Raw genomic sequence first — 9,539 nt, 5'->3', positions numbered from 1 at the left:
AATGTAAATTTAACCAGGAGGGGTAATACATAAAATAAATTCACCATAAAATATGGCAATTACTTTTGTTCTTAGAAGAAAGAGTGTAAGTTAAGCTGAAGAATACTATAAATATGAGATGGAAATGGCAAGGTTAAAACAGAGAACTAAATTTTGGGAGAGCTGTTAAAAAACTCTCTGGCCTCTTAGCAACAATAACAAATTTCAGTACTTCCCACATTCTTCCTAGGGCTGGAGATGAACAGCCTAATATAATATGTTATACCAGACTTAAAAATATTTAATGTTCCAAAATAATTTGTCAGAAGAATGAAGAAATTTATTTTAAAATTTGCAGATAATGGAAACTGAAAAGGGTTGCCAGCACTATGGAGTTCAGAATTGAGATGCAAAACAAAATCATCTTATCTCACTGGACACATAATCCAAACCAATGGGAAGAAATTTGATTAGCTACTAGTGTGAGCATATTTTACTAGGGAGAACAGAACAATATAATAGACATATTTATCAAAAGGTACATACTCTGGGTGCCTGGGTGGCTCAGTGGGTTAAAGCCTCTGCTTTCCGCTCAGGTCCTGAGAGATCAAGCGCCAGGGCAGGCGCCAGGGCAGGCTCTGTGCCCAGCAGGGGGCCTGCTTCCTCCTCTCTCTCTGCCTGCCTCTCTGCCTACTTGTGATCTCTGTCTGTCGAATAAATAAATAAAATCTTAAAAAAAAAAAGGCACATACACAAATTGGGCATCATGTATATTCTTAATAGTGAAAAAACTCAAATATCCATGTGCAATAGAAGGTATAAATAAATCATGACATTCATATGGGATACTATACAGAAAATGCTACATAGGAAGTATAGAAATCTATAACAACATGGATGATTCTCAGAAATGCAACACTGAGTGATTATAAAAAATCTATTCACCAAATAGATCATACTGCATGATTCTATATACGTAAAGTTTAGAACAGGCAAAACAAATCTCCATTTAAGAAGTCACAGGAGAAAGGTTAACCTTGGGCAGAATGGAGGTGAGTAAGTGACAAAAATTACATGAAGAGGTTTCTGTGGGTCTGGAGTGGCCTGTTTCTTGATCGAGGTGCTAGTTACACAGTGATATTCACTTTGTAAAAATTTATTATGTGATAAATTTATGGCTGTGTACTTTTCTGTATGAGTGTTATTTTTTAATGAAGTTTTTGAAAAAAAATTAGATAAATAATCAGCAAGGCAAATGTGGCTCCTGCGTAAACAACCAAAAGGTTAGAAAAATTTAAATTACATTTATAATTCAGCTCTCCTAGGACCCTTTTGTCCACTCTGTAGCCAGTCTTCCTTAACATCAGTGAATTTTTATAAAAAAGATAGCGTTAGGTTTTTTGAAGTAAAAAAAAGGTTATCTGCCTCTGTTATCTGCAACACTATCTTCTAAAGTATATCATCTTCTTTGCTTCTAATGGTTTTACTCTGTAGCTTGGAAACTTCATAGAGAGGGGAATGTGGGGCTTGAGGGTCTTGTTCTAGAAAGAAACAAGACCATCCTGATGGCTGAGTGTTTCCTTTAGTTGATGGAGGTGCATCATGTCGTGGATGTGAGGAATGAAATAAGCACTTTGTTATTTTAGCTGTCATCTGAACATGACAGAAACTTTGTGTTCTCAGCCTCAGACAAACTTGGCTATAAATTGTGTTCATTGGAGGATGAAAAATTACTTATCAAAATGTGATAGGGCTGATGGGAGAAAGAAGAAATACCTTTATATGGTTGGGCTTGGTGCATGATGACAAAATTCCAATTTACAGTGCCAAGGGGTTTAGGCAACTCTGGGATGATCCAGTGGTTCCACCTCTGAGGGAACCATGCTAGAGAATAGAGCAGGACATGTGTGTTCAGATAGATGGTAAGTCCATAAGTTGGGCTAATGTTTGTGACCCCTTCAGTCTTCAAAGATAGAATGACAAATGTACAGACACTGTTGGAAGAAGACCTAGGTAAGGTTGAGTTTCAAATCTTTGGGGGTATTAGTTGAGTTTATAATTTAAAAAATGTGAGTGTGTGCTGGGTGGGAAAACATGTGGAACGGTATGGTGGTCCTCTGTAGTGGTGACTAGCATACCCTTTGCTTCCTAGTTCCGTAACTTAACTAGTTGAGTATCCTGGAGCACATCACTTAACCTCTTGGAACATGTCCTCACTCCCCAGAAAAAGAGATTGCAACACCTATCTTATAGGGTTGTTTGAGATTTAAAGATGATACTGTATATAAAGTATTTAGAAAGAAAACTGGCAGAAGCTCAATGCTGAGTACATTTTAGCCATTTTTATTCCTAGCATTGGACAACCTCAGGCAGACATATCAGATACCCACATTGGCAGCAAGAAGAATTCCAGGCTCTACTGATTAGGGAGGATGGGATCTCTAAAATAATGCTCAGGCTTGGACTGAGCACAGGGTAGGACTGAGTTTAAGTGTTGAACATTTTTAGCATCTGCCCCTGGGTGGGGCTGGGTCAGAAAGGGCCTGAGTGTAGAGACAAGACACATGATTTGTCTCCATAGTCTTTGTCTCTTACATATTTGTAGATATGTATGTGATAAGTTTTCCAAAGAGATTATTCCCTGTTGAATTTTGGCTGATTTTGATTTTTTTTCCCCTAATATTTAAATAATACAGTTATACAAAATTTCTCTCAAGAATCTTATTGAAGATATTTAATTTCCTTCTACTTCAGCCCATAAAAGGCCATCCAAATTCTCTTATAATTTATTTCTTTTTCTGAAAACTTACAACATTTGTTATTTCCAGAGGGTGCATTATCTCTAACCCATTCACTCATATTTTGGAACCAATATTTATACACTCCTCTATCCTTCACCCCCATTTCCTTACCCTGTAAATTCTCATCCCTATATTTATTTAGAAAATGAATGTTTTTCCCAGTGCTCTAACCAGCAGGTCAGCAACTGGAGTATTGTAAACTTGTGACTAAATCTGCCTTCTCGGATTTGCATGATTATATTCAAGACCCAAAATATTCTTTTCTTCAATGTGTAGAGTATTCTCCTCTCCTGTGCTTACTGTCTGGGAAAGTGTGGAGTAGTTTTGCCTTAACAATTCTCTAAAAGCTTAATCAGCTCTGCTCTTTGCAGTGTTTCTGTGATCAGAACTGGTAGCCTTTGGCTGTGAGTCATTTCTACCTTATAGAAGAGCAGAGTCTTGTTGGAGGTGTATATGATTTCTTTTCTGTGTGGGCTTGGGAATTTATGTTCCTTGGCATATAAAAGGGGGAAGAATCTGATTCATTGTTTCCCCAACGATCAAGATATTGTTGAAAACCTTGGGATGGGCCAATTTGCTTTTGCTGTGTACAGAGGGAAGTTTACCCCCCAGGTTATTTACAAGGAGTTATAAAATCCAATCTTCAGAATCTTCTCCCCAGTAAATCATCATCATTCAGATATTTGCATGCCATTTCACATACATTTAATGACAAACTATGTTATTTCTATAAAATCATCCAAAATTCCTAACTCCAGGGAGGCGAAACAATTAATGAGACAATTGTGTTCAATTTCACTGTCTGGTCAGAGCCAAAAAAAAAAAAAAAAAAAAAAAGTTGTGGCACACAAAGAGATCTAGGCAACACTGTGCCATTTCTCCTGGGCTGGTTTTTCTTACTCTTTCCATGGACACTTATTACCGGCTTGGGTTAAAAAGTCCTGAAGATAAACGATAGTAGCAACAGTTCTGTCTGTTTCTATATCTACATGGATGTTGGTATTAACTTATTTATGTTGCAACTCTTTTTTAGCATTTAATTTCATCACCTATAACTTAATTGTGTTCATTTCTAGTAGTTCTCCCCATGATACAACTTCAAGTCGCAGCTTTAATATTTCTTAGATGTCTGACATTAGCAAATAATTTAAATTCCTTTGCTTCCATTTCCTAATCTGTAATTTGGTGACAATGCCTTACGGTCTTTTTATGAAGATTAATTATAAAAAAAAATATGAGGAAAAGTGTCTGACAATGGAATAGGCAACTCAAAAATTTCTCATCTTCTTTTTCTACCTCTTACTGTACCCTATTCTACCTTGTGGAATAAAAGCATCCACTTTTTATCCAAGCCATACCTCAATAATTTCAGAACATCTGGCTAAAAAGTGAAAATGCAAGCAATCATCCAGGTGTTTGGCCCACATGATGACAGATATCAAACACTTAGAGCCATCTGGGTGATTGGCATATTTTTTTTTCCACTTTTATCCAGGTGTATGTGGATACAGCCAAGGAAAAAAATCAGGAGTTTTGCTTAAATTCTAGGCTAATACCATTTTTAAGTGCTACTCTTTGGATATGTTTTGTTTCATTTGAAATACATCTTGTTCAAGTCATTTTTGAGAATAAAAGCATTATTTATCTTCTGGAATTTAGGAATTAAAGGAGAAGAAGCAGAAGTGACCCCATAGATTTCAAACCCTCATGTTTCTAACTAAAAGAATTAAGGACAAGAAAAGCTAAAGCTAAATAATGATTCCAGACGTGAAGTTAGACAGTAACAACGCTCAGACAAGAACAGTCTCTTGACCTTCAGCTGAAAAGTCCATTTCACCTGTTGCCTGTCTTCTTTCATTCAAGGCCTATTTGGTTTTCCCTATATGCACGCGGCACCATATACACACAACTTGTATGTGCATAAACACACATAAATAACACCACTTTTCTTCCTAACAGTCATGTTACTCTGCCATGATCTTCTCTCAAGTATTTTCTCAACTTTCACTGCTAAATCAGAGACAATAAACCAAGCTTTAGCACACATGGTAGCATGGGCGTCCAGTAACCATGCTTCAACATCTGCCATCCAGGGCATCCCTTAAATATTGAGATCTGTTATCCTTTGCGCAGCTGATGCAATTTTCCTCAGTCACAGGGATGAAGCTTGGATAACATTTCTGGCTCTGAGAAATTCCCAAGTCACAAAGAAATGATTCCATTGACCTAGCAGCTTTGCACTCCCAATACAACATGTTCCTCAGCAGCTTCCCAGGGGAGAGAGTAACGTGAGAGTTTTCAAGAGTGCCGAAAGCCTCCCCTCTAATCATCCATGTGGATTCTGCTAGCATTCCAAGTCATCCCAGACAATCCCAAGGAAAAACTTGGGGGATTCACTGAGGGTTTCTAAACATTTTTTTTCTGCCTGAAGACACTAACAATAAGCAGCTTCACATAATAACATTGCTGTTTGTACATGAACATAACTTATCAACGGCCGTTTCTGCCACAAAACAATTATACAGCTCAAAGAAGTTCTCCTTGAAAAAGTCCCAACAGGGAATGTTTTTCCTTTTTTGTTTTGTTTTGTTTTGTTTTGTTTTGGGACTTTTTTAAAGGACGGAAGTAAAAAGACTGGCATATTTGGTGGTTGTTACTTTAAGATCTTCTGTTAAATTCATGTCTAAAAGCAGAGGTGGGTAGCTGGTCTTTAGGGAAAGAAGACCATTCCTGATGAGTAGATTTGTTGGTAATATGACCAGCTGTAAAATAGTCTGGAATACAGGAGTCACCAACTTTCAAAGGTTACAGGGGGTGATTGTGTTCTAGCTATTGGTGGGATCTTCAGCCACCAAGACAGGACTAGCAGCCTGGCTAGCAGCCTTAGCTCAGTAGAAAACACCCTAAACTTGAAGTGAAACCAGTAGTGTGCTAAACCCAGCACACAGCAGCTTGTAAGAGTCTAATGCTAAGCTTTGTGAAACTAGATGTTATTTTGGTAGATTAAAATTGACCATCGTGGGAGTACTTATGTGATGGAAATTGGCCCTCGCTGCAGATCATGGCTTTTGTTTCCCATAGAGCTGGTTCTTAAACCTGTACTTAGACATTACTGAGACAAACCTGAACTGAAATTTCTCACTCTGCCACCTATGGCATAGGAAATTTGGAAAGCCAACAACACTCTGAAACTTGGTGTCCTGATATGTATTTTTATTTTTTTTATTAACATATAATATATTGTTTATTTCAGGGGTACAGGTCTAGGATTTATCAGTCTTACACAATTCACAGCACTCCTTAACACATACCCTCCCCCAGTCAACTCTCCAGCCCCCTCCCCTCTAGCAACCCTCAGTTTATTTCTTGAGATTAAGAGTCTCTTATGGTTTGTCTCCCTCTCTGGTTTCATCTTGTTTCATTTTTCCTGCCGTTTCCCTATGATCCTCTGTCTTGTTTCTTAAATTTCTCATATCATTGAGATGGTATGGTAATTGTCTTTCTCTGATGGACTTATTTTGCTTAGCATGATACCCTCTAGTTCCATCCATGTCATTGCAAATGGCAAGATTTCAGGGGTTTTGATGGCTGCATAGTATTCCGTTGTATATATATATACCACTTCTTTTTTTTTTTTTTAAGATTTTATTTATTTATTTGACAGACAGAGATCACAAGTAGGCAGAGAGGCAGGCAGAGAGAGAGAGGGAAGCAGGCTCCTGCTGAGCAGAGAGACCGATGCGGGACTGGATCCCAGGACCCTGAGATCATGACCTGAGCCGAAGGCAGCGGCTTAACCCACTGAGCCACCCAGGCGCCCCATACCACTTCTTCTTTATCCATCTATCTGTTGATGGGCATCTAGGCCCTTCCATTGTTAGATTATGGTAGACATTGCTGCTATAAACATTAGGGTGCACGTGCCCCTTTGGATCACACTACATTTGTATCTTTAGGATAAATATCTAGTAGTGCAATAGCTGGGTCAGAGGGTAGCTCTAATTTCAACTTTTTGAGGAAGCCTCCATACTGTTTTCCAGAGTTGCTGCACCAGTGTAGAAGGGTTCCCCTTTCTCTGCATCCTCGCCAACACCTGTCATTTCTTGACTGATTAATTTTAGCTATTCTGACTGGTGTGAGGTGATATCTCACTGTGATTTCCTTTTGTATTTCCCTGATGCCAAGTGATGTAGAGTGTTTCTTCATGTGTCTGTTGGCCATTTGGATGTCTTCTTTGCAGAAATGTCTGTTTATGCCTTCTGCCATATTCTTTTTTTTTTTTTTTAATCATGAAAAAACTGTATTTAGATTTAGCCAGCTGGACTCAGTTTAGATGATCCCAATTTTGTTGGCAACATCCAAAGCATCATAGTCAGGGGCCAGCCGAACGTATGCCTTCTTCTCTCCATCAGGCCTGATTAAGGTGTTGACCTTGGCTACATCAATGTCATAGAGCTTCTTCACAGCCTGTTTGATCTGGTGCTTGTTGGCCTTGACATCCACAATGAACACAAGTGTATGGTTGTCTTCTATTTTCTTCATGGCTGACTCAGTAGTCAGGGGGAACTTGATGATGGCATAGTGGTCAAGCTTGTTTCCCCTGGGGGCGCTCTTTCCAGGGTAATTGGGTTGCCTTCAGAGATGCAGAGTCTTGGGTCGTCAGAACGTAGGTGATGTGCGGATCTTCTTTTTTTTGTGACTGTGGACGCCTTTCAGCACTGTTTTCTTGGCTTTCAAAGCCTTTGCTTTGGCTTCAGCTTTGGGAGGGGCAGGGGCTTCCTGCTTAGCTTTTGGTGCCATCTTCATAAAAGGGATTTCCAACGCTCGTTTCCAGGGGCTTCTGCCTTCTGCCATATTCTTGATTGGATTATTTCTTCTTTGGGTATTGAGTTTGATAAATTCTTTCTAGATTTTGGATACTAGCCCTTTATCTGACTTATCATTTGCAAATGTCTTCTCCCATTCTCTCGGTTGTCTTTTGGTTTTGTTGACTATTTCCTTTGCTGTGCAAAAGCTTTTTATCTTGTCGAAGTCCTAAATACTTCATTTTTGTCCTTGCTGCCCTTGCCTTTGGTGATGTTTAGAGGAAGAAGTTGCTGTGGCTGAGCTCAAAGAGGTTGCTTGCTCTCTGTATTCTCCTCAAGGATTTTGATGATTTCCTGTATCACATTGAGGTCTTTCATCGATTTTGAGTCCATTTTTTCAGTGTGGTGTAAGGAAATGGTCCAATTTCATTCTTCTGCATGTGGCTATCCAATTTCCCAACACCATTTGTTAAAGAGACTCTTTTTTCCACTGGATATTCCATTCCATTGCAGCAGAAACAAAGGAGCCATCTTTGTTAATATCCCTTTGAAAGATGTACCAGTAGTTCATGATGGATGAGGAATACTTGTCCAGCCTTTTCTAGACATGCCAAATCATGGATCTTTTCATATTTAGACACATTGATCAAGACTTCTGGGAATATGTGGAAAAATCAAGGCAACACTTCGGAGTTGATGAATTATTGATTTGTACGTTGTGAGTACTACCTCAGAATTCAGTCTTCCCTTCTGCTGTTCAACCATTGCAGTTGATGCCTTTGGGTCTAAGAGTTGTGGTCCAGTGGGATGTCCTTCTAAAAGGCAATGATTTCTATAAGACTCACACCTTGCTGCATTACTATTGAAAATCTCTAATTGTTAAAAAAAAAAAGAAAAGAGAAAATCTCTAATTGTTAGAAGAGGGGACAGAAACTAATATTCCTTCATGGTTAGCTATCTTATATTATTATAATTATAAATATATTATACTATATTAATGCTTTTAATATTAATAATAATAGTAATGATTAGAGAAGAATAAAAAAGAAGAATAAAAAAATTGTGATTTTCCATATGTGAAATGTGAAATCCATAGTCATTTGAGACCCAAAGAGAGGTGAAAACATCTGGATGTGGCTGTTCCTTGCAGGATTTTCAATATAGGAGAATCACCTACAATGATAGACAAGAATGCAGGGTGACTTTGAGTGTGCATTGGTATGATCCATATATATTACAGAGCTTTTGTTAAATGTCATTTCTTCACAAAGCATTGTAGCATTTGAAAACTTATAACTGCCTTTAATCATTTGAGGGATAAAATGGAAAATAAAAAATATATATAAAGAAGAAGTAAAGATCCCTTGTAAAATGTGGTAAAAATTCAATAATTGTACTACTTGTGAAGTGGTATAGTGATATTTGAAGGTAATCTTGGATTAGTTGTAAATGCATATTGGAAACTCTGGGAAAATCACTAAAAAACATTAGTTATATGTATATTATAATTGCACATATAAAATATTATAGAATTTCACATATATATAATTGATATGCTGAGAAAGAGAAAATAGGATCACATAAAATGCTCAGTTAAAACCACAAATGGCAGAGAGAGTGTAGAAGACAAAATTAGACTAAAACCAATGACAATAGATAGAAAACAATAACAAATATGGCTGATGACAATCCAACTATATCAAACAGGAGTGCCTAAATATTCCTATTAGAAGCCAGAGATGGGGCACCTGGGTGGCTCAGTCGATAAGCATCTGTCTGCCTTTGGCTCAGGTCATGATCCCAGGGTCCTGGGATCGAACCCAGCATTGGGCTCCCTGCTCTGCAGGGAACCTGCTTCTCCCTCTCCCACTCCCTCTGCTGTGTTTCCTCTCTCACTGTGTCTCTCTGTCAAATAAATAAATAAATAAAATATTTAAAAAAAAAAGGAAAGAAA

At 38.0% G+C, this 9,539-nt stretch overlaps 1 pseudogene; it reads right to left on the bottom strand.

The window, feature by feature from the left end:
* Window positions 1–7,109: 7,109 nt before the first annotated feature.
* Window positions 7,110–7,706, bottom strand: LOC106007165 (annotated as a pseudogene).
* Window positions 7,707–9,539: the final 1,833 nt, after the last annotated feature.

Source organism: Mustela putorius, unplaced genomic scaffold, assembly GCF_011764305.1.
Source record: "Mustela putorius furo isolate JIRA1106 unplaced genomic scaffold, ASM1176430v1.1 tig00000421_pilon_pilon_pilon, whole genome shotgun sequence".
Classification (NCBI taxonomy): domain Eukaryota; kingdom Metazoa; phylum Chordata; class Mammalia; order Carnivora; family Mustelidae; genus Mustela; species Mustela putorius.
This window is presented reverse-complemented; position numbering and strand designations above follow the sequence as displayed.